Below are 26,096 nucleotides of genomic sequence, written 5' to 3'. Positions count from 1 at the left end.
TGGTCTGTTCACATTGTACGTCCACCCTTGTGGTATCGGTGGGGGTCACCAAGCCCCCCTCCATTGGATTCCTACTTTACTTTTTCTGATTGGGGAGGTCACATGACTACTACTGCCCACGTTGACCAAAGTTTTCAGGGTGCCCCCTTGAGTCAGAAACAATCGATAGCATAATTGACCCCACGGTCACTTCTGATTGCGGCCAGCTCGTAAGCTGATGTAAGTTGTACATCAGATGATGTTCAAATTCCGGACAGACATGTTTGACTGTAGTCTGCGTTCAATTCAAAGAACAGCAATTTTCTACATCGACCATTTTTAAAGTTATATTTGATCAACAAAAACCATACTGCGATAACATGCCTTGAGATTTGCAGTTCAAAGAATGAAGCGATTTAGTTTTCTCGGTGATGAAACAGTTTGTGATCGGACAAAGCATAGACAGTCGAGAAACCTCTTTCTCGACTGTCTGTGGACAAAGGGAAAGTGTGTGACGTCTGAAGAACACCTGTGATAACTCCTTCACGATTCCATGATGAAAAGACCACTTTGTTGTTGTGGCGTCCTTTCAAATAGTGGCAAAACAGGGAATTTATCGCAGATTCGACTCGCTGTTTAAGAAATTCTGAATGCGTCCTCGACTAGTTCACCGATGGCAGACCTTGTGTCGTGACCTTTTGACCTTCAGCAGCCAAACCTATTAAATCAGCAATGTATGAGCGCTAAATGTCGATAATTAGGTATTAACAGAGTATAATAAAACATTGTAAAGACTCTCTTTTCACTTTTTAACCTTAGATTGTGGTCATTAAGGCCTTTATATCAGCAAATTTCACAAAATTCAACGAGTTTTTCCCAAACAAATGCCATGTCTCGTTGTTGCTTTTTATCAAATTTGCGTCCGCTAGGCAATGCACTTGTAAAAGTAATTTAAGGAAAAACTTCAATGCACAAAATAATTTCTTCATGTACACTAGAATATTGCCGCCAGTAAAAAACTTGATATAAAATGTGGACATTGAATTCTACTCAGTGAAATTAAAACAAATATGATATTCTGATCCCAATCTATATTCACTGACGACAACCCCAATACAATTTTGTTTTGTTTTTGTTTAGCAGAAACGTAAGTGCAAAAAGAGCTAGGGGAAAACAACGAACCAACTTTTAACCACATAATCCTATACACATTTTAGTTATATCCGAAATTAGATTGACGTCACAAAGTATACGTATTTGATCCCATGAGGTAAAATTATGTGAAAGTATGTTTATGTTCTAAATTGTTTTCAAATGCGCTCCCTATATTAAATGACACCTAAAAATTTGACTGCGTACGCACGTAACAAACTCCATTAAATACAGGCCTGTGGGGCTACATTAATAATAGAAAATATGTCACAGTCTTTGAAAACACTGAAAGAGTGTTTTACCGAATCAGTGACAGAATGCTCTATTGCTGCGAAATAGTATGTCATACAGTTTCAATAGGGGATAGAAGAAATGTATCTCAGTTTTGTTTAAAAAATAGACCGTTGTCTTATCTCCACCATCGTCTTGTCTCGTTCTCGTCTCGCATCTCTATCTCTCCCTCTCAGTCCCTTTCCGCCTTCCTGTCTCTCTTCAACTATACGCTATGTCTCTCTTACATTGCATTTCTCAGTACAATATATATTTTATTCTTAAGGTAGAATGCACCTCGAGGACAGAAATTCGGATTCTCAAACTTTTACAACACGTTTGGTCTACCACTCACGGGGCTCTAGTTTTGAAGCTCTTTGTGTAAGTAAGGGCTTATTATTTTTCAAAAAATAGAGTATTCATTTTTCCTACAGAGTTAACACACGGATGGCGGCCATTTTGAACTTCAAATATCGATGAATGCTAGGTAATTTGTTTCTCTGGTACTAAATTTTGTTGGGGGAACCCTGATTTTTATTCTTAATTTCGAAAAGTTATGGTTGAAAGTTTTTCATAGGAAAGTTTGAGCAAAAGATAAGTCTTTCACTTTTCGAGGTGCGCACTATCTTAAATTGGAAAGATTGATGCGTCTTGCAATGTTTTCTGTAACTTAAAAAGTGAATTACCCACACCCATGGAGTTATGTTACCGTATCCTGGATTGGACTTCCTCCTATACGGAAAAGGGAAGAATATAAAATACGATTTCAAACAGAAGAACATCAATATATCTTCCATACAGTCACCATGGCGTTGAGGAGGTATTCCATCGTGAATAGCGTTATCTGATCAGGGACAGTGGCCAGATTGGTTTGAAGGATTAAAAGTGGGAATAGATGAGAGAAATCAAAATTCAATGATAGTTTTCAGTCCAATTATAAAGATGTTCTGTCACTGTCATTTTCCGGATGCTGTAGAGAACGACAACACAGTGATGATGATGATGATGATGATGATGATGATGATGATGATGATGTTGATGATGATGATGATAAAATAACAACAACACAAACAACAACAACAACAACAACAACAAAAACAACTTCTAACCTTTGACTAAACAGCAAACAAACCCTCCCATAAAACTGAGGTCTCTTATGTTGTGTATTTTGACTTCCAAATATTGTTGAAGAATGAGTGTTAGTCAGGTAACGTATTGACAAAAAATGCTCGGTTACATCAAGGTGGTTACATCATTGGACAAACAGTACAGCACAGACCGGAAAAAGGATTTCAAAACGGCGCTTGCCTTAAACCAGATTAATACTATCACATCAAAGATAATGGCTGGGACATTCTTAATATTTCGTATTCTGCTGATATTTTCCTTACAGGGAATTATGGGAAAAGAGGAAGATTTTTCAGTGTCACGACAGTGTGACATTTGATATACATAAATAAATTATTGGAGACGGCACAGGGAAGCCGTACTCTCCAGCGCACACAGATGCTATTTTGCGTCTATCCAAAATATGGCTGCAAATGTACAGCGGCTTCAGAAACATATTTGACCGTGCATGACGTTGCAAAAAATAAAATGATAAACAAATTTTTCTGTAGGCCCATGCATCGACCTAACTGCAGCAGAGGTCCATCACTTCGAGATGTTACTAAGGTATTATGCGCCTCGAAAGAAAAAGACTTGAACTTTTGGTCAAACATTTCTTGAGACAACTTTCAACAATTCTCTTACAAAATAAAGAATAAAAATCAAGGGTGCAAAATGTGGTACTGGAGAAACAAATTACCTAACATTTTAATACTGAAATTTGAAATTAAAAATGGCCGCCATCCCTGTGTTCAAAAAACTAAGTGAATTTCCTTCTCACACATAAAGCTTTAAAATGAGCCCCCTCTCCCGAAGCGGTAGATAAGAAAATAATTGTAAAATTTGAGAATCCGAAAATCTATCCCCGAGGCGCATTCTAACGTAACAGCGTGCGGCTCGATGACGCTTTCATTTAAAATACAGATTTGTCCTACCTTGGTTACCAAGGATACGTTGACGTGTAAATACTAGCATCGCTCACATTTCTTACATGATATGATGTAAACGAAGGGAGATTGAAACTGAATGATGAGCTTATTTGTGAAAAATAAAGCAAAAAGGTACAAACATCCGCCAATGGTGTCGTTTTAGAATCATCTTCAAGGACGGACCATTCTAAATTTGCTCAATTTTTGACAACGCGGACTGCAGGAAACACGCTGCTGAGCAACAAAGTGTTAAACACACAAACAGAGTCTAATGATGAATTATTCTGGTATTTTTAACTCTCATGTACAAGTGTCGCTTCAAGTCTAACGGTTAACCATACACCTAATTTTGTCACAGCTATCTCTATATGAGATATCCTGTCGCTATTTGGTGTACGAAAGAAAATTAAGAAAATACCTTGGTAATTACTTAAAAATGTTTAAAAATGATGATGATGGCCTTAAATTCGACCAGTTGACAATTTGATTGCATGATAAAGGCAGTGTTATTTGTATAGGTTTTGCGCCCCACAAGTCGTTCAAAAAGTGTACATTCATGCATCGAACACAAGTGTTTGGCGGTTTCTGCTCATCCTGTGGCTTACAAGGCTAGAATGTTAGTAATTGAGATCAATCGATATCAATCCAGGTTTTCATAGCTTACCCATAACCTGTTTACGAGCTGTGCTCACTCCAAACGGCGTGTGCTTTGTTTTCAAGGGATAGGAAACGGGACATCGGGAAAAATGAGCCGTTGACTCGGAAGGTAGAATGCACCTCTGGTACAGATATTCGGACTCTCAAATTTTTACAATTCTATTCTGTTCTACCCCCCCCTCCCCCTCCGAGGGACTCATTTTAAAGCCCTTGGAGTAAGCAAAGTTTTCACCTTCTTAGTTCTGTAAAAATAGCGTTGATGGATGGTAGCCAGTTAGAATTTCAAATATCAGTAAATATTCCGTAATTTGTTTTCTCTGTACCAAATTTTGCATGTAACTCTTGATTTCCATTCTTGCTTTTTTCAAGAGAATGTTTTAGATTTTCGTTGAGGAAGTTTGAACAAAAATGTATAAAGTCTTTCAAGGCGTTATACCGAAAGGAGAAATTGTTTGCGCATGCGCAGGTTATAACAGTCAGCATGTGGCAGCTGGAGACGGCGCACTGCATAGTTTAGCATCGATTCGCAATGTTACTGAACTTCAAGTTGGATTGTAAGTATTTGAAAATCTATCTTTTGCAATTTTATCATGCGTTAAATCAGCGTAATTTAGAAAAGAAGTCGAGAAAAATTTCTGACTGTAGGAGACTCACTGTAGGAGAACAGCCCTAATAGAAAACCTGCGAGTGGAAACTTCCACACGACATAAATAAGACATTGTATTTCCATCATTGTTTATTTATATTTTCATTACATTTTCATTTCGCTAAGTAAAACATGGCTCGCATTTCGACTTTTCGATGCCATCACGTTTTAGCCACCGGTGCTGTTGTCGACATAATCGGCGATATCTTATTTCACGTGACTTTCATGCATGTATATTCGAGCATAGACCCTCGAGGAAAACGGTGTTTTTCTCGAGGGTCTATAATTCGAAATTGTGATTTAGCTCTTGAAACAAGAAGTAAAATGGGCAAAATATTACTGTTTGAAATGTGAAATCACAATGCTGGAATTACATTAGAATCTCACCCTGTTTACGAAAACAATCTGCACAATATGTATGTCCCGCCTTGCTGAAAAAATGTATACCTTCAGTATTACTTCACAATATCTTAAACACCATTCCTCTCCCCAGATCTATCTTTGAGTCTATATTGATACGGCCGTCCACAATCCTGTACTGCATTGACATCGACAACAATATCGTTCCACGATGTCTTTGCAGACGTGTTTCTGTACTCTTTCTGCATGAGGGTTATGTTGCAATACTCGCACATTTCAGTATTACTCCCAGAGGATGGCGAATAAATCGGAGTTCTATCACTCAGAAGTGTCCAACATCTCATATTCTGAATCTTAGAAATTTGAAGGTTAAATCACTCACATTGGCAAGTATTCCCGATTATTGTATCGCATTTTGGTTCCCTGTCGTGAGTGACGTATATCACTTTTACGCGATGCCGCTGTCTTTATTTCCTTCTCCCCGGTAACAGAAAGAGACTCACCAAAAGGCATAAACATTTAGGAAAATATGTAACCCGCAGCATACTACGGCTTAAGTTTTGTTCGCGGATTGGCGGTATACACTTGTAGCGTACGACGTTTAGTCATCAAGATTGAGTATTCCAAGAGTACCTCACAAAACGTAGGAAAAAAAAGAGAATGAAGAGACGCAGCTGTCCTGGAGCGCCGGACTGGTATATCAAAGAAGTTATTTGCACACATCGAATGAATATCTGCTTCTAGACACAAATGACACGCAACAAACGATGCGAGGAATCAACGATGGCGTTTGTTTGTTTGTTCAGATTAGCCGCATGGTGTTCAAGTATGCCGACTGTTGTTGTAACAACTTTGTCAAAATGTATTTTTGGATCTACGATGTCGCATGTTCACTTTAACTGGTTCATGCTCATGGCTGTTAGAGGAACAACAAAACGTACCGAATTGCACATATATAACAAGGGATTAAGCCCCAAGTAAACCTGGCACAATAAAAAAGGTATATGGCCTTTACCTGGGGGCCAGCCGAAATAAAAGAACTGTTTCTCGGACTTATCACGGTGATTTCTATTTCTTTTGCAATTTTAATATTTTTCGAATATGTCTAAACATCAATTGAAAATAATCCCGCAGTCTTATCCTGACTGTTTTACCTAGTATCATGTTCTTACCACTCCAGTATACAGTCATTGGTGGGAGCAACATTTATCGTTTGTTTCTATCATGTAAAATACCTGCGGTGATTCAGCATTCAATGTCAAAAAAGTAAGGGGTAAAATTTGCTGAAGGGAAAACTAAAACATATAAAAAAATAGTTCATCCTTCTATATTCTTCTAGAGAAAATCTGAGCAGCAGATCTTTTTTGTTTTTCTCGTCCGAAGAGCGTAACGAGGAAGTGCTATGCGATGATTTGAAAGGAGTGAGCACATCCTGTTCCATATATAGAATAAAATATACCATATATGGTCTTGTTCCATGTGGCATTCACGCTTTTCCTCGATATCTAAGAGACCATAGGCTGTCTCTGGGAGAAAACCATCATTTGTAATTGTTCGACACCTTTTTTCCCCGAATGATCTTGGCCAGTTCCTGCTATCTTCTAAACAACAACAAAAACTGCAGCAACAAAACAACAACAACAACAACAATTGTGATACAACTACTACCACCATTGATGATGATTATGATTATGATGACAACGATGACGACAACAACAACAATAACAACAAAAAACAAACAAACAAACTAACATATATATAAATGAATAAACAAAAATTGGAATCGAACATTTGGCAGGTAGAGAAAAAGTTTTCCTTGGCGTAACTTTGATCTTTCTGGAACATTTATTCAGGACTGCTGTTAAGAGTACATTGTTCTTTAACAGGCAATAATCATACTAAATTGTATGTAAATTAGGCATCTCATTTGCATACATAGATACCCCATTTACATACTCAGTCATTGTTCAAGCATCGATCAAACCCGATAATAACATCAAGATTCGAGAGAAGCAAATATTTTGATGGTATGGCACACACTTTAATGATTCATTTGTGTTTTAATCAAGTTTTGCTACCAGGTCATGTCAAGATTTGGAAACAATTAGTCAATTCCATGTAACGAGTCAACTGTATGTTTCATGTTCGCATACGAACCGGTTTAATGTTACAATAATGTTATCGAAACTATAACGGGTGAAATCAATTTATCTACCTTCTTACTTTTCATCCATCTAATTATATACCAATATTTCATTAAAGGAATAATGTAAAATATTTTTTGAAATTGAAATTCAGATATATGATATGCAAGATCTTATTTGACCCGGTATAATAGGAAAGAGTACCAGCAAGCAATACAGTCATGTGCCTAATAAAATTTACATAATTGATTTAAGTGATGCATCAATGATGAGTTGAGGATATTTTCACACTTGTGGCCCTATCCATAACAATTAATCAGTTTCCACCAAACTTCCAGGTAAGGATAATTTATCTCCAAAGAAAATAGAGCTGAGATTAATACTGCTTTCAATTTGACGAATCGCACTTAATGGGAAACCTAACTTGATAGACTATTCTGTTTTCATCTTGATATATCAATTTTCACATTTTAAGAGGATTTGTATTTGCTTCAGAATCTAATCACGACCGCAGCGTGCTTTACCATGCAAACCGCGCCGCTGGAATATGTGAGACAGGGATTTGTTTCTTACGTGTACAAGACTCGATTACCTTCAAATCGCTTAAGCTTATCGCCGTTTGCCCGAAACCATTGGCTAAACGTGAATGGCGAATTCACAGAAATTTTTCTATAAAAAAAACAGCCAAACTTTCAAATCTGCCGGCTATAAATAATTCTAAAGAAGTTGAGACCGTCTATATCTCCGGTGTATCATCCCTTTGTATATTTAAGGCGAAAAATTAATCTTCAGGAGACTCAAGTTACATTGAAGATTCTTTAGACGAGTCATGATGTGGACCCTGGCTTCTCCCATGCGCTGGAAATTGATGAAGCTGACGGCGAGTGATGCAGAGCGATTTCTATACGCTTTACGTGAGATGACGTAGGTATCGTGTTAATGTGTGTTTTTACTCTAAACTTACTGATTCATTTCCCATCTCGAAAAGCAAATTCATTTTTGGTCGCACAGCACAGCGGCGATGTTTGTTGCCGATTTTCTTTTGACATGACTGTTTTCTTATTAAAAAGAAGTCGATGAAATGCACTCCCTGTAAGCCACTGTGTGTGCACGGATTCTCCCGCCGGCTTCTGAGTCTGGGGACTTCTTTCGGGAATCAGATTTTCCAGTCTTGTATATTTCATTACGTTACTCAAAGATGGCTCTATTCAGCGCGCCGCGCCATCCAATCTAGGCTCCATGCGTGTGGTTTTGCTATTCAGAGAAATCTGACGTAGTCTCCGAGTGTCCCCGAAATCATGATACCAACGGGTCGTGTGCATCTTCGGAAATGGAAAACGGGTTATATTCAATCAAGGTAAAATAGACAGGGTAGGCGAAAATGGCCAAAAATAAAGTAAAAAGTAGAAGACGCCATTAATATGTTCTAATTTAAAATAATGTTAAAATGAAGGCTACACAATTTTTGGGTGAAGTTTTCACACGCATGAATTTAAGGTAGACAGGGCCTGATCAAGTCCCTCAAACTTTTACAATATTCTTTTGACCTACCACTTGTGAGGGCTCATTTTGAAGCTTACGGAGTTAATGAAGTTTTCACCGGCTTGGTTTTGTGAATATTGAAAATTTTATTTCCCCATAGAGATAACACAGGGATTGCAGCCATTTTGCATTTCACACATCGGTAAATATTTGTTTCTCTAGTGCCAAATTTTTCAAGGTGACCCTTGAGTTTTTATTCTTGATTTTGAAAGAGCATGGTTGAAAGTTTGCTTGGGGAAGTTTGAGCAAACGTTTAAGTCTTTCATTTTCGAGGTACGAACAACCTTGAGTTTGATTGGTGGCTAGATTCTCTGTATACTTAATGGTGACTTGTTTGCGACAAATGTCCGAACACATTTATCAAAGTGTCGTCTCCTTTACTGTATGTCTCCAGATTAATATCTGGAAGATATCGTTTATGGATCACAACACCGAAGGATTCGTGCTGTCATAAAAAGAGCCATTTGAATAACTTTTCTTCACAGCACCGGTCAGCTGTCAAACAAAGGAAGGAAGTTTGGGGAAATCGCGTTTCCGTATGACATATTTAGCACAAAAGAGCAAGATGTAATGATGTTGAAACATCCACTTTTGCTATTTCCTTAATTGGATGACACAGATGGGAAAAACAGAAAACACTGGATATATCTTATTCTATAAATTTCCGATTTCCTTCACACCGCCTGATTTGATGTGTTACCTACTCAAGAGCAGGAAACCCAAAGCGGAGGTGCCCTTAAAAATAATTTGAATATCCAGAAAACACGCAAACCAGGTACAGAGATTGGATAGACATGTCTTAATCCGTGGATCTTCACGCAGTCATACTCCTTGTTGGAAGCATTTACAGAATCTATCCTCTCAACATGGTCCCTCCACAAACCGTGCTCTTCATCGTCGCTTCAACTTTTGCAATTTTATACACTTGTTTTTCTTAATGCAGAACATGGGCCGCAAATACTTCCACATTGTGATTTCACTGTCCTTGCATCAATGTGTTTCCCTTGTCTCGTTTACATAATCAAATCATTAATATGAAGCAATATTGTTCGTTTCAATCTCCGTGATAAGTTCTGGCAGGGTCTGCTATCCATGTGATTTCGTAAATGTTCGGGAATGTTCAGATCTGGCAAGGAAATGAAAAACTCGATCCCCAAGTACATGTGAATTTGGCCAGGGTTATCCCTGAAGAATCTGGACAATATTAGCCTTGCATATTTGAATTGAAAAGGCGATAAAAAGACAGGTGATGCCTTTTCACTAGCCTAGGGCGGATATTCGGCAGGGATCTCTCCTCAAAATTTGGTTTTGGACACAATACTACGCCTACCTCATCAAGCCATGCGGATTTGACGATGACGTGTACATATGACGCTAATCAGTTAAACTATACAAGTATAATTCTTCCAGTGATCGCTAGAAAGAAAGAAAGAACCGAGTAAACAACATAAAAATCTTCAAGTCACAATTTAGTTTTTCAATGACTAAAAATTGCGATTTGAAATTGCAAAACGTTTACGGTACCAGGTTGCTGTCACAATGCATTCTGGGAACACACGGTTTAATTTGTCCACAAGCTATGACACATGTTTTCGAGATCTGAAACGTGATTTATTTGAGATGATTGTAATAGTTTAGGCTGTCCACATCATATATGTCGAACGTGCGTAGGTACGTTATCAAACTGAAAAAGCTTGCACCCCATAGAAGTCGATTAAAAAGCACAAACAAGGCCGACATGGACCGCTCGAAAACTCTGGGTAATTTGGCACGTCGATACGCAGGGTTTTCGAGTCTTACTTCAATTCATCATGAAGTACTGCAGCGTGCCGTGAATTAATCAATGGGTATACCTTTTTACGTGTTTTGACATAACTGCTGAATACTAAAGCCAGTTAGGGATGTGCCATTGGGTCTCCGGAGGGAAGTTCATAAGGTTATTGTGCATACTGTAACATCAAACATCTGACAATGATAACTTTTTTCTATGATTCTTTCGATTTTCACACTCTAGTTCTGTAAATATTTGAGCAAAAAGAGCCAGCGTGTAGTGTGTATCAATTTTTCCTCCACAGATTCCTTCTCCAGATTTCTTCTCACTTAAACAATCCTCTTCCAAGACCCAATGCAGCATCCCTGAATCGAATCGAGTGTAAAACTCTAGAATACACAACGAGAAACTTGACTGCTCCCTTATGATGGCACATGCAATGGCAACTGTACAACATCATCACAATTGTTTAAGCGAACTCATTCCTTCAGGTACAATGCATCTGGAATCTCATGCGATAAAACATAGATGCAAGCATAGAGGTAGGAAGGGACAAAGGCCCTCAATTTGCAAATTAGTGGTGAGCATAGGCAGCAAAATTCCTAAATGACTATGCATCTTGTCTGAGCTCAGACTTCTACAAGCAAGGCTCCTTCACCCTCGAAATGTCCACCTGAATTCACCCGGTTCAAATGAGCTGTATGGATTGTGCGCGATTTCCGATAGATTCTTCAGTTTGCTGGCGTAGAGGGCAGGCTCGAGAACGGACATACCACAAAAACAAATGATTTCTCAGTGTTGACTCTTGGAACACGGAGCATATCCCACGTTGGCATTCGATGTATGAATTTAGAAAAAGTTTCATTCAATGGACAAAAACAGGCATAACCCCTGGGGAGGCTTCAATTGTTCAAGCCAAAGTTTACTGCAAGCTTTAACAGAGTGTTTGGGGTTTAAACTGCCATTATGGCAGTTCGAGCCTCGAAGTTGGTACAAGAGAAACAAATTAAAATGGCCGTCAACCCTGTATTAACTCTATTGGGGGAAAATTGAATCTTCGATTTCCACAAAATTAAACGGATGAAAACCCTAGTTACTACAAGAGCTTCAAACTGAATCCCCTCAAATGATAGACCAGAATGGTATTGTAACATTTTGAGAGTCCGAATATCTGTCCCCGAGGCGAATTCTACCTTAACGACTTTCTTTTGGTTACTGTGCTACATATCGGTTTAGTATAATATAATTGGTGCATATTAGTCCGGCAGCCAAATCCACTTTTGTGCTGAACCTTGTGTTAGGGTCTTAAGTTTTTTTTAAACCGGATTTTGCTAGTCAAGATAACCAAAGTGAAAAAAATAGTTACTGGATCTCTGTCAGTATTGAGCAATTTTAGATAATTAGCATAAACAAAATGGCCGCCAAATTATCACAAATTACCATTGGAAGCAGTAGAAGCAGGCTTTATATTGTGAAAGTCTGCTAGTAAAAGCACATTTCTATTATTGCCTCAACTAAAAAAAAGGTTAGTAATCACAGATGAATAAATTTAATACTAATTTGCATAAATTACACAAAATTATCACAAATTACCATTGGAAACAGTAGAAATAGGCTTTATATTGTTATAGTCTGCTAGTAAAAGCACATTTCTATTAGTGGTTCAACTAAATGAGGTTAGTAATCATAGATGAATTAAATTTAAATACTAATTTGCATAAATTAACACAAAATTATCACAAATTACCATCGGAAGCAGTAGATGTAGGGTTTATGTTGTTAAAGTCTTCTAGTAAAAGCACATTTGTGTCTATGTTTACAACTATTGTCTTACAAATTCTGACCTACTGTCATTGGATTATAGATTGATATGATTGCGATTATTCTATTAGTGCTTCGATTAAAAAAAGGTTAGTAATTATAGCTGTATAAATTTAAATACTAATTTGCATAAATTAATACAATATTATCACAAATTACCATTGGAAGCAGTAGAAGTAGGCTTTATATTGTTAAAGTCTGCTAGTAAAAGCACATTTCTATTAGTGCTTAAACTAAAAAAAGGTTAGTAATCATAGATGAATAAATTTAAATACTAATTTACATAAATTAACACATAAACCATATTTTATAGGAAAGCTTGAACTGTACTAAAGTAGATTATAAACAATGCTACGATAATTGGTGCGGCAAAGGGGAAGGCAGCTCCACACACCATACTATTTTTGCGGATATTCTTTGTTTTCCTATGTAACTCGTAATATGTTTAATATGTTCGTCTTCTATAATTTTGGACACAGTGTTGGGATACTATGGCGAAACAAAAAGTCTACAACGAGGTAAAAGTAGGCTCCGTGTTTCATACAGCTCTCTCAACATTATACACATGCCTGAACATAAATATAACCGGTCCAATAACTGGCAAACGAAATACCACAACAGTCTTACAAGGAATACAATCTCTAACAGAAAGAGACCAAATGCAACAAGCAGAGAAGCTCCTCGGACGTTTCGAAGAAGAAGTCAAATAACAACTTACACATTAACTCAAAATATAAGTTGTTACGTGCAAAAAAATACTTCCCCAAACAGAACCAAAGGGCTTTTTTTCAGGGCCACCAAATTTTTCAGCCAAAGAACTATCATTGAAATACGATGGCCAGGCCATCATATTCAAAATACACACAGAGAAAATTTAACAGATTGAGGAAAGCTTCTCTGATAATGGAAGCAAAAGAAAAGAATTAATTAAAGAAACAAACAAAAAATAAGACGCAAACAGGCATACCAAATACAAATCCCTAAGAACTCTAAATGTATTAAAATATCTCTCGGAATATGAACAGTACGATTGGAACTAATTTGGGATAATTGGATTTTCATATTTTGCGAATTTCTGAAAAGTGTTCGATGCCATATAGCTGAATGTTGCAGTATCGCAAATTACTCATAAAAACAAGTGTGTAATATAAAAGAAAAGCAGATTAGATTACATTTGAAGATTAAATCGACATTACGTCACCATCCAATTATCCCAGATTAGTTCCAATTCTGTTGAACTATTAACTCCTGAAATAACATTGAATATAGGCTTAAAATTTATCACTGGAAAATTCCGAAATGCATTTCAATACAACCAAATCTAACATAACATAGGCAGAAAAAATGCCATCAAAACACTATCAAATTGAACCATAACATTAGCATTAAACCATTAGATAAAGACAGGGGAAATGGAATAGCAATATCAAGTTAAACAGATTACTTTGAAGAAAGTCACAGACTTTTGAGCCAAAATAGATTACGATACAAAAGTGCATGTAAATGACAGCAACAACACAACCAGAAACTACACGGACATGTACTAAAATAAACAAATAGACAAATGATACGTTCAAATATCATGATCGCTTGAATACACATAATATGCACACCAACGCAGTATCCAAATTCAAAAAGTCAACAGCATCAGCAAATTCATTTGTCGTCACGGTCCAAATTATTTATGGCTGCTCTAGCCCAACACACAAAATATCGGAATACATAATATAGACTATTTCTTAAAACTGATTGTACAAAACCAGCCAATGTACATTAAAGACACAACGGACTTTACCAACAAACTAAGCAAGATAACAATACAATATAATGCATTACTAGTCACTCTGGATGTAATCTCGATGTACACAAATACTCCACAAACTGAAGCAAGCTGTCACAAACGCACTTGATTCAGTATCAACTATCAATTACAGCTGTAAAATATAAAGAAAAGATCGAAGCGTTCCACTAAAGAATTACCAACAATAATTCTGCAACATAACACGGTTGAATTTAACAGAAAGTCTACCAACAGATTTGTGGCTGTAGCCTGGGTTCACCAGTTTCGCCGGAAATCGCTGATACAACATTCTACAACCTTGAAACTGAGGTCATTAAACTACACAGAAGCAGACTTTCCTTTTGGAAACGATTCAGAGATGATGTTTTCGTGATCTATATGGGAACAGAAACTGAGCTAATGTGAATTTATGGCTAACATCAATAAGTTACACTGAACTTTCAAATTTACAATAGAGTATTCTCCTCAAAGTGTCATTAATGATTTACAAAGTCAATGATACAATAAAGGGAGAATTCTCGACACATAAACTCACACCAAAATAACGGACCATTTCAATATCTAGCCAGAAACTTGTGCGACCCAAAAAAGTATTTTTACTGGTTTAATTAAGGTAAATTGCTGAGATATGTCCGTGTAACAACATATAATAATAACCAAGACTTTGACAAGAAAGTTGAATTTTCAACAAAAAAAACAAAAACAAAAAAACAAGGTTATAAGACCACAGAAATCGCACAATCAGAAAAAGGAAGTTGGACACACAAAGTGCGAATCGTACCTCAAACTAGGGAAAATCAAGAATAATAAAACTAATATACATACGCAACCAAATACAAATTAGAACAAACGATATAAAAGCACTAACAATGAAATGGAAAGTAATTGAAAGCGATGAACGTCTTCAGTTTTTGCTCTCTGAAAAACCAATAATAGCATACAAGGGAAACAAAACTTAAAAGATGAATTACTTGTAGTAATAGCCAAAATCAACGCAAAGGATCAACGAAAAAGAGAAAAAAAAACAAACAAATTAACACAAAAATAAAGAACAAGAGAGATCAACAACGTCAGGCCATACACAGACAATACAAATATACCATCTCACACTTAATTGGATTCAGATCCAAATATATCAATAATAGTTTCGTTACTAAATGAACAAATGTAATTCTAGAGGTCATACACGAACAAAATAAGGATAACAACATTAAAAGACTGAAGAAGAACTCACATTTAAGAGTTTCGAAATGCACGTTAAAATGGATCACAAATGATTTTGACACTACAGACCGAACGACGAATCGTCATAGTACATCCAAAATAAATTAACCCCCCCCCCCAAAATACACATATTAAGAGTAACATACGAAAAAACTGAACATCCTCAAAAATAGTATGGTGTGTTGAGCCGCCTTCCCCTTTTTACCTTTAGAGAACCCAAGTAACTTTGGAAATATCTTCTATAAGTCATTGTACTCCAAACCCATAGTCTTTTTCTGATACACAAAGTGTGACTAATCATGGATTCAATGTGACGTCAGCAAAATCCATATCAACCTCGAAAGTAGTGTAAATCACAACGTTTTTTTTCTTAAATGTACATAAAATTCATTGATAGTCGAGCTAGGAAAAAGTTTCCACCTTACTTAATCATTGTTTCGGTTAGAAAATCACAACTCAGGTTGGTTTTAGCCAAGGCATAAAGATCACTAACTTACTTAGAAACATAACAGAGGCTCTTGGCAGAGTGAAACACAATTACGAGAACACTGTCGGCATCAGTTTATATCTTTTTACAAGTAAACAGACTAGTACTCGACAATGGACGAAGGCTAAACTAGTCGGCTGCTTACATGTCTGATTATCAACATTAAATTTGCAACAGAAAAAGAAGTTTATGTACGTGCAACTATTAAAACATGACGTAAAAGCTACTGTGTTAAAATAACTGCACAAAGTACAGTTAATGATAATAATGTAGAGTTACGCTTAACAAAGAATTGTTTACAGCTAGCTGCCATCTTGAAATTATGCAAATTAGCATGTCATTCAAATAATATATGCCAGCATTTATGTTCCAGTTTGCCGTTAGCAACTGCTTGGTGATTAAACGAGAAAAAACAAAGTTACAGTATGTATAAAGCCATTTGAGTCTTCTTTCTCATACAAAGTGCAATAAGCTGGCAGCCATTTTGATTATGCTAATTTTCTCAAATTGCTTAATGCTGACAGAGGGCCAGTAGTTATACTTCTTTTTGTGGTGGTCTTGGCAAACGAAATCCACCAAGAAAAAAACTTACGACCACAAAGCAAGGTTTACCCCACTGGCAGCTGGCTGCCGGACATGTTTACAGCTAGCCGCCATCTTGAAATTATGCAAATTAGCATGCCATTCAAATTATATATGCCAATATTTATGTTCCTGTTTGCCGTCAGCAACTGCTTGGTGATTAAACGAGAAAATAAAGTTACAGTATGTATAAAGCCATTTGAGTCTTCTTTCTCATACAAAAAGCAATAAACTGGCGGCCATTTTGATTATGCTAATTTTCTCAAATTGCTCAATGCTGACAGAGGGCCAGTAATTATATTTCTTTTTGTGGTGGTCTTGGCAAACGAAATCCACCAAGAAAAAACTTACGACCACAAAGCAAGGTTTACCCCACTGGCAGCTGGCTGCCGGACATGTTTACAGCTAGCCGCCATCTTGAAATTATGCAAATTAGCATGCCATTCAAATTATATATGCCAATATTTTGTTCCTGTTTGCCGTCAGCAACTGCTTGGTGATTAAACGAGAAAAATAAAGTTACAGTATGTATAAAGCAATTTGAGTCTTCTTTCTCATACAAAAAGCAATAAACTGGCGGCCATTTTGATTATGCTAATTTTCTCAAATTGCTCAATGCTGACAGAGGGCCAGTAATTATATTTCTTTTTGTGGTGGTCTTGACAAACGAAATCCACCAAGAAAAAAACTTAAGACCACAAAGCAAGGTTTACCCCACTGGCTGCCGGACTATATTTGGGTAGTGCATGTGAAACCCGGTACTGGGCTTATCAGCACAGCCTTTATACATGAGATATACATAGTCGAATAAATTCGTGTCCGGACAGAAATTCGATTTTCTAAGCTAACAAACTGATTCATTCACTCATATACAGGCTGTGTTGACTAGTCTATACATTGGACTTTAAAGGCCCAGTAATGCTAACTTTTAATGATTTTTTTCACTATTTTTCTGTAACTCGATTGCAACTTCTTATTCTACTCCCAAAAGAATGCTGAAACACCCACTATTTATCCTGTCAACTTAGCATCTGTATGTGTAAAATCCGGACCAGAATGCAGTTTATACACATACGGGCTGAGTTGACAAGTTAAATTATGTGTATCTCAACATGTTTTGGGTAGTAGAAGAAGGAATTAAGGCTTACATTCAAAAAAAAATGGTGAAAAAATTATCAAAATTTGCATTTTACTGGCCGTTTTACTTGTTGCAGGGTACAGACCACAGAAGTGTAATTACTACAGAGGGGGAAATTTGTAGACAATGTAAAGAAATATTATCACTGGGGCTCCATTACTTAAACTTTGAAGTGAAGACAGAGAGCGTACAAACAAAGTGATATACGCCTCGTGTTGGATTTCCTCTGAATGTGGAAAAACGATCACAAGAATTGCCTTGCCAACATTCATAGATTCACGGCCTTAAGCGGTTATTTATAGGTCTTTCAGACCTTGGATTGCAGAGCTGAATTTTTTGGTGCTCGAGTAGACGCGTTGTTGCCGCTATCATTTGCAACAGATGGAAACTGATCGTTGCGTTAGATTTCTCGGCCAGCCCGGGGCATTTGAAATTAATGAATGTCTTTTGTTGCGGTTCCATTTAAGCGAACATGTGTATCATAGGTCGTGTATAGTTACCGAACAATAGCAGATTTACCAAACTAACTACTGTCTCTTCGGCGGGACTTAAACTGAATGCTGTGAATGCCTCCACCGGCTAACTCTGCGAGTCAAAACTAATTCTTCGGTTTATAGCTAGTTGGCTTTGGTGTAGATTGCCTCCAAACTCGTCATCGCTGACTGCTTATGTGATTGAAGAGCTGTTTTTGAAGCACGGCTGGGATTTGATAAGGCCCTGTTTAATATTTCACACCGTCGAAGAATTGGGATTTAGTCGTGTGTGACCGAAGCCTTGCCGTTTTCGGACGATGGCACGGCCGTGACATGTGCATATACTTCACGTACTCCCGTGGTTTGGCAGAGCTTTAGGTCATATCAAACACTGCGAGCGGAATATTCGATGGGCGGATTTCAGCATCAATGAACACTGCGGTATAGCGTCTACATTGTGGACACAGTAGTGAGTGCTTTTAGTGCAGGATCTTGTTTACATCTGAAAAAAGGAACTGCTTGGTTATTCTCAGCTCTCAATCTCTGCGGAAAGAAGATCCAGTGCATTTTAAACGGTATGTGAAAATATTATCTCTGGCCATTTTTTTTCGTGTATGGCGTCATCCAAATTCTGGATGGATCTTTCCTCTTTACGGTGATAGATTGACCCCGTGGCTTTTGTTACACTATTGTTAAAAAATGGTCGTAAACAACGAAGAGCATTGGAAAGCAGCCGTTCAGAAATTGGACAGATTAACAATGGCTACATAAAGATTTAAGTGGTTCTTTTGTAGTTTATAGGCATCCCAGTTTAGATGAATTTGTCTCCTTTACTACTACGTCCTTTCACAAATAACAAGTCATCGCACTTTTATTCAGTTCTTCTTGTGCAACTGTTAGGTTATTGTCTCGGTGCAAAAAGATTTATAGGTGGTTGTAGGGGCTCCAGTCAAATCTCATACCTAAGTCCAAAGGGCAACCCTCTATTATTAGTAATGCTATCGCTTTTCTTGGTGGAATGTTTTCTAATGGATTGTAAGATTTTCTAAGGGAGAGAGAGAGAGAGAGAGAGAGAGAGAGAGAGAGAGAGAGAGAGAGAGAGAGAGAGAGAGAGAGAGAGAGAGAGAGGAGAGAGAGAGAGAGAGAGAGAGAGAGAGAGATGTACCATAGCGGCTGAAATTAACCACAATTGATTTGACGCCATTCCTATTCTCAGCATTCGATTACTTTCCCTTTCATATACTCTTCTTGTCAAGCTTTTGCATGTATCTGATAGCGCTAAATCGGAACAACTTCGCCATTGGTTCTCTTTCTGAATCAAATGTTGTCGAAAGTGTGTATCGGTTCCCTAGTCTAGCCTTGGAGGAGTTGATTTGAATTGGTGTAAGGTTACAAATGTATCATCCTATCAAAACTAGAGGCTGCACGCTTGAGTCGTAATCGGCAAAAGTATTTGAAATTTGTGATGTGTGCGTAGCGTGACATTTAACAAACCCGTGTTCGCATTTAAAGCTAACATAAAAAGGCGAGTAATCGTCATGATTTGGAAATGAAAAAAATTGAAAACAGGGTTGCTCTGTCCGGGATAATGTGGATACTTCGCAGCTACTGTTTCCTTTATTCACAATATCTTGTGGAATGGTCGACGTGTTTAAACAATTTGTCGTCGTCGAGGAATTTGTTTGTGAAAACAAACATAGTTTATGGTTTTAATTCTGAGGTCCGCTAAGGTCATTCTTGTTTAAATTACGCCAAATGCACCCCGTGCGATTACGCCCTGCCTTTTGTTTGTCAAGTCAACCATGAAAATATGCAGATATGGAAGACGTGGTCCGTGTCAGCGAGTCATACATTTCAGAAATATTAAAATGAATCCAGTGAAAGGCCACACAAGCACATGATGAAAATGACATCTTTCAAAGCTGAGCTGGGTTGAAACATTCAACATTGACGTGGATGGTTGTGAAAGACAGCGAGAAGAAGTGAATAGATGTCTGAAGTTACCTACAGTCAAATGATTTTGTGCATAATTCACACCGACGTGAGTTCTAGTGTGTCCGCACATAGATGGAGCGATGAGAAATATTCACCAATATTCCAATAATAATAACAATACACAAACGCCAGGAGAATTGTTTTAAGTAACCCCGTGGTGTTTTTAAGCACTCAACAATCGACGGAGACGAATCCAAGCATTATGGTGGTCACCTGATTACAGATAGAAATCTCTTGAGCCCGCGGTTCAAAACTGGTCACGTCATTTCGGATCAGCATATGTATATTTCAGATGTTGTTTTTAAATAAGACTGACATGGGATACAGGCGAAAGCCATGTTGAACTTCCGACCGTTGGCTTATACATTGCACACTTACGTTTTACCGTTTGACAAATACCAATGAATAAACGGCACAAAATAGAGACCGGTTAAGATACTCGCACGGCAATTTCATTTGCTTCGTCTAGAAGGATGGCATGATGGATGTGGTACTTTGGGCGGTCGAAGATCCCAAATTCTTGGCTGTACATTGAGGGCGCCGTAATCGGTCATCGTATGGAGTAATCGGCGCTGTTTTGCGGCCTGGATAGTTGTGCTAATTTGAAACTATAGCAAATCAACCTATCCAGTATTCCACGATTTGAGGAAAAGTTATGTATCTTTCGGTTGTGTACTCATGATACGTCTTATGCATGGTGGAATGACAAAATTGTGTTACGTGAACGATAGAGTGGGCTTCACAGCACTTATCAAAGTGGATGGACTGTGCAAAACACTGCACATCCTTCATACACACTCAGGCCACTCATATTTTCGTTAAATGAAGATGGGATTTCTTTCAAAAAAGGTTGGAAATTTTGTAATTTTGTAACAGTTAAAATGTTAGCTTTGCCTATGCATATTTAACATGCAGATTATGCGTGAACTTAGTAATGTTTTCGAATGGTGTTTTCTTTCGTTTCGTTTTCGTTTGGTGCAGCTATGAAAGTCAATGGCGACTCTCTCGCTACCAGACGAACTATTTTGAACATGCATTTGTGAATATAAGTACCAGGCATGGCACGTAGAATCAAAGCAACTTTTCATTCTCTTAATTAATCGCTACACACTTAATTTCTTAACTTGAGAACCGTTCCAAAGTCTAACCAGCGAGGTTTTCAAAACATTGTTACACTAGAAATGAATAGACCGAGAGACGCATCGCAAACTATTTATTATGCTTGCCTTTCTACAACTGTAAGACAGAGACGATAATTATGACCCACCGATATCGTTATTGAACGCAGAAAAGTGTTTTTCTTCGAGATACAATGCCGGTTATTGACATGATCATCATTATCGTCGTCGGTGTCGTGAGTCTCCGTATACACGATCGCGCATCGCCGCCAGGCAACGTAATTTGAGATTGAAGAGGAGAAGGAAAGTTGCAAAGTGACGATCAAATGTCGGATAAGCGTTGTTGTGAGATCAATACAAGCCCCCTGGTGTCGTCGTGACATCCTGTTTGCCGTTGAAACTTGGAGTCTGGGCGTGGGAAAATCTTTATAATACCGAAAAGCAAAGTTCGTGTATCTTTTGAAAGGCCCGAGTAACGTTATCTCGAATACAAGGAACAGTCCTGCGTTACTCTTAGCATAATACCTGCACGATAATTTAATTTTCTTTTGTCTAGCAGGGTGACATGAGGATGTGGTAGTCATAGTGATATACTGAGCGTATGCCTGTGTATACTCCTTCAATCTCCTGAACGCTGCTTGAAGTCGATGAGCGTGAGAATGGACCTTTCTGCATTGAATATAGGTCACTCCTTGATTTGAAGAGTCAATGCTCACATTAAACAGAATATATTAAAAAGGGCCGGTAGTTATAATTTTGCATCATTTTTCATTATTTTCGCTTTTAATGTCAACTTCAATTCCTTGTTGATGAGATTGCTGATGACAAAGACGACAAAAACGTCATCACCTCCACCACCTTCAACAACAAAAAACGCATCCGCTAGCGCCAATGATGACACTTGTCTTTTCCTTTTTATTTTCATTTTTAAGGGTGGATCTTTTCCCTGCGGTAAACTTAAACGTATAGCGCCACTCCAGGCAATGGTTTTATTTATTTCGTTTAAGAAAGCGATGCGGCAGCTAAAATATAAATCCCGTTGCAGTATAAAGGTGGCCACATCAAGTGGTCATCTGGTCAGGATCATAATTATTTATAGTCCAATAGTCGCTTTTCCAGTCTCTATAACCGCATGCTCATTAAATGTTAGTGCTACTATAGACGATAAAGAATTTAAAAAACGCTATACTAGGTTGCACGACCATAAGAATCACTCCCCATGTTTTTCTAAGGTGGTATCAATGAACTGGTAATTGACTCACATTAGAGTAGCTAAAGGGCATTGTCGTGTGTATGTTGAAAAGGTATAACAGGTTCGCGGACGAATGTTACGAAAATAACATCCAAAGAACCAAATATAACTATTGGAATGACCATTGGAGTGATCATAAACGAACCAAACAGTTTTTAAATAATCTCATCTGCACATGAACAAAGTATCTGAATCGGCTTTCATCGACCAATCAACCAGCAGACGATGTTTCGAATTTTTCTGCAGTCCTTTACGTCCTCTCAAAAATATAAGAGTTCTTTAAATCCCTCATATGCCTCCGAGGACAATCTATCTGTTTCCCAGGACATGCTGGACTCGCCTATTTACCCGGTCCGACAGAGACAGGGGTCTAGGAGATCAGAGGAAAGTACTTACGAGTGGACCATTGGAGGATATTTGGAGGTTTGAATGCCGACGTGAAATCACTTTATTTGTCGTTCCGATTTTTTTCAATTTACGGAGGGTTTTTCATGGCATGTATACTTCCCCCAAAGTTCAAAACACTTTGTCGGTCGATCGAATATTGATAATTTATTTTCAAAGGCAGCATGAGCAAACAAACATTACAGTTTTTATTTTGTAGATTTTTCTTCAAATTTTGACCAACCCTTCCAAATTATAATAGTCGATCCCTTTGGATTGAGGCTTTTTTGGAATTTTTAAAATCTGTCACCGAAGCCTGCCGTCACATTCGGCTGGTCTAACTGCTGTTGTGTGAACCATACTTTATTGATGCTATTAAACGGAATGTTCACAAACGCTGGTACTAGAATGTGAAGTACCACCAAGAGATTTAAAATCACGTCTACGAGATGCAATAAGGATTTTTCAGCCACGGAGAATCACAGACTTTTAGTAATAGGAACTTTTAGTTTCTTCGAGCATTCTAGAGGGCATTGGACTTCGGGTTCGCCACGCGATCTTACAGGCTCTCGGCATCACGTGGTAGCTTCTTAATCTTGTCTCTGTTCTACTTTTCCTGTCACCGATGAAACCTTCAGTGCTTTCTTTCCTGCTGTAACTACAATAAATTACTTTGACCGGATTGCTTGCTACAGTTGCTTCCGTTTATTATACCCTAATCTCTTCTTACGTTACTCGTGCATCGGTCGAATAACTTCACGTAAAAGAAATATGATGTGATCAGAGAGAGAGAACATCTCTTAGTGGTTTTCAGACTGCAGGTTTCAATTATCCCCAATTATACCCAGCAATTAGCAACTGTCTGCAAGACGAGTGGATGTTTCTTCAGGCATTTTTATTTTCTCAACAAACAGAATCAATGTTTGATAGGAGTCGCTTAGTGTTGTATAATGAAGTGCGTAGCAACGTACCATCGCGCCAAAGGCAAACTATATGTAAAAGAGCGCGTTACGTAGGATTTTAATGACGGACCTATTTTCCAATAACCTGATAAGCTTTACGATCATGTGCTCGGGCATTTGTCAACGGCGGGGGTCGGACGGGGCTACAAGTTGACATTAAACCCAGTGTTCAGTAAACTTGACTATCTTATCAGAGTACCATAGATTTTGCTTAGCACTGTCAGTCAAAGCTTCTCGATTAATTTGGCGAACGGACGAACTTTCTACACTTCGTTTCGACCATTGTACGTATAGCAAGGTGTATTTGTTCGTTTTTGACTCACAGGTTAAGCCTTGCAACCTCCTATTCCATGCTATGGGGCGTCAAACGTGTTCTAAGTCAGACTTTTGTGCTCATAATGACGATATAATATAAAACAAGTTTTACCCATATTGTCAGCAAGTCATTTTCAAACTAGAAATGACACTTACTTTTTGACGGAAGCGTAGCATAAACTTATTCACCATAGTTTTTACAATAGCTACAATCAGTTCATTGTTTGGGACTTTCCTTCATAAAACTACTGCCGGACAAAGTTTATTATTATGAACGAAGGCAGCAATCCATCTGAAATTAATTTCGCGCTGAGCCGAGTGTTTTACAAATTCTGCCGGGTATATCCCATTACGACGTTGATTCACTTATTAAGTGATATTAACTGCCAAGATGTTGATGGAGAGACCGGGTGAAAGGGATGAAGACTGCTAGAAACTTAATCCCCATGATTCCATGGGAAACTTAAAATATGAATTCAGCTAGTCACGATTTAGGATCGACATAGTTCGTTAAGAAGAGCGGCGTGGTTGTCACAGCTGTACACGACAGGGTCCCGGAGTCGTGAAAGTGGGGGACTGTGGGCAAGGCCGAAGTTTGTCCTTGGGTAGGGGTGGAGAAGGGAGTAGCGCAGCACCCACACATGGTTTCTTTTCTCAGGCCTTTGTCGAATATAAGATCGGCAAATCTCCTCATTTGATTAAGTTTCTTCCCTGCGGGCAATCAGGGTGGAACACCGCGTTATACGACCCACGATCCCTTTGAAAATAACACATGAAGGACGCCATCTACGTGATAACGCCGAGGTTTACATCATGAATGTGACAAGCAGCAAGACACAACTACAACCGTTTACTTCTTTCAGATGTTTTTTTGTTTTTATCGACACAAATACACCGAAACTTAATGAGCCGAAATCCTACTCTGACCGATATCAACTTATGCTGGGTACCTCATAGAAAGATAAAAATACTCTTTTCGAATTCACTCTCATTTTTTGTCAAAAGACCGAAGTTCACGTGTTTTGATTAAAGAGCCCATAGCCGCTATAATATTTGATCCTTTTTTCCCTTTTTTGGTTTTACTTGTCAACAACAAGTTCTTCTTATACTCCCAAAAGCCCGATGAAACAACCACCATATAGCTTGTCAGTACTGCACGTATACGACAGTGCATTGCTATTGTTTCCCTTTGAATTGTAATCCGGACAAGAACTCACTTGTCAACGATTACAAAGTTGTTTACACATGTACAGGCTGAGTGGACAAGCTAAATACTGCTTTGGGGAAAAGAAAAAGAAACTGTAGTAGACATAAAAAACAAAATCCGTGAAAATACAATGTGCACTGACTTCGCCATATTTTCCTGGTGTATGCACTTCTCGATGATGTGACCCTACATGCAGTGTTGCTACCACGATATCATGGCGGTAATTTTTAGAAGAGATTATTATACGATTACAATTTCATTAACATTCTGGCAGGCTAGTCTAACCACCAGGGGTTAGATGTAGCCTTGAGTATGTAAATTAAGTGCGTCTGTCACCGATGACAAATGCCATTGTTCAGTCCCTCGGCTTGTTGAACTCACTTTTCAAATGTAAACATCCTATACGTAACTAAGCTGCAACGCTAGAACATTGGCAGGGAAGAAATCAAAATAGACTGACGTGCATGATTAATATCTGTACTTGAAAAGGTTATTAGGAGCCGCCAACCTTCAACTATTGTAAGGGTTGTATTTTAAATACAGCCAGACTTGGCTACTGTTTAATATGTACAGTGATTAAGGTTTCTGTGACCTTAGCATAGGGCTCCAACGCAGTATAATAAACTCGTAAAAAGTAATAAATAAATGACACGTTACACAATTGCGGAGAGGTAAACAAGTACAGTGTGTTTTCTTTGTCGCGTTTAGCTCGTGTGTGTGGGTGAGTTGTCTTTGGTCACATGACCCCATTCGTTTTTCCAAACCCAACGTCCAGCCAGA

General features: G+C 38.0%; 1 protein-coding gene across 3 annotated transcripts in view; it reads left to right on the top strand.

The window, feature by feature from the left end:
• LOC139121266 (small conductance calcium-activated potassium channel protein 1-like) overlaps positions 1-26,096 on the top strand; it is a 114,388-nt gene that overhangs the window by 1,804 nt on the left and 86,488 nt on the right. Inside the window, exon 1 of one of the 3 annotated variants that reach the window (XM_070686001.1) lies at positions 17,960-18,658. The exons of 1 other annotated variant lie outside the window; for it this stretch is intronic. The gene's annotated coding sequence lies outside the window, so the exon portion shown is untranslated. Of the gene's footprint in view, positions 1-17,959; positions 18,659-26,096 lie in introns of those variants that run through there. One more of the 3 variants, XM_070686003.1, reaches the window with a different exon arrangement.

Source organism: Ptychodera flava, chromosome 21 (genome assembly GCF_041260155.1).
Source record: "Ptychodera flava strain L36383 chromosome 21, AS_Pfla_20210202, whole genome shotgun sequence".
NCBI lineage: Eukaryota > Metazoa > Hemichordata > Enteropneusta > Ptychoderidae > Ptychodera > Ptychodera flava.
Note: the sequence above shows the minus strand (reverse complement) of the source record. Positions and strands in the feature narration are given on the sequence as shown.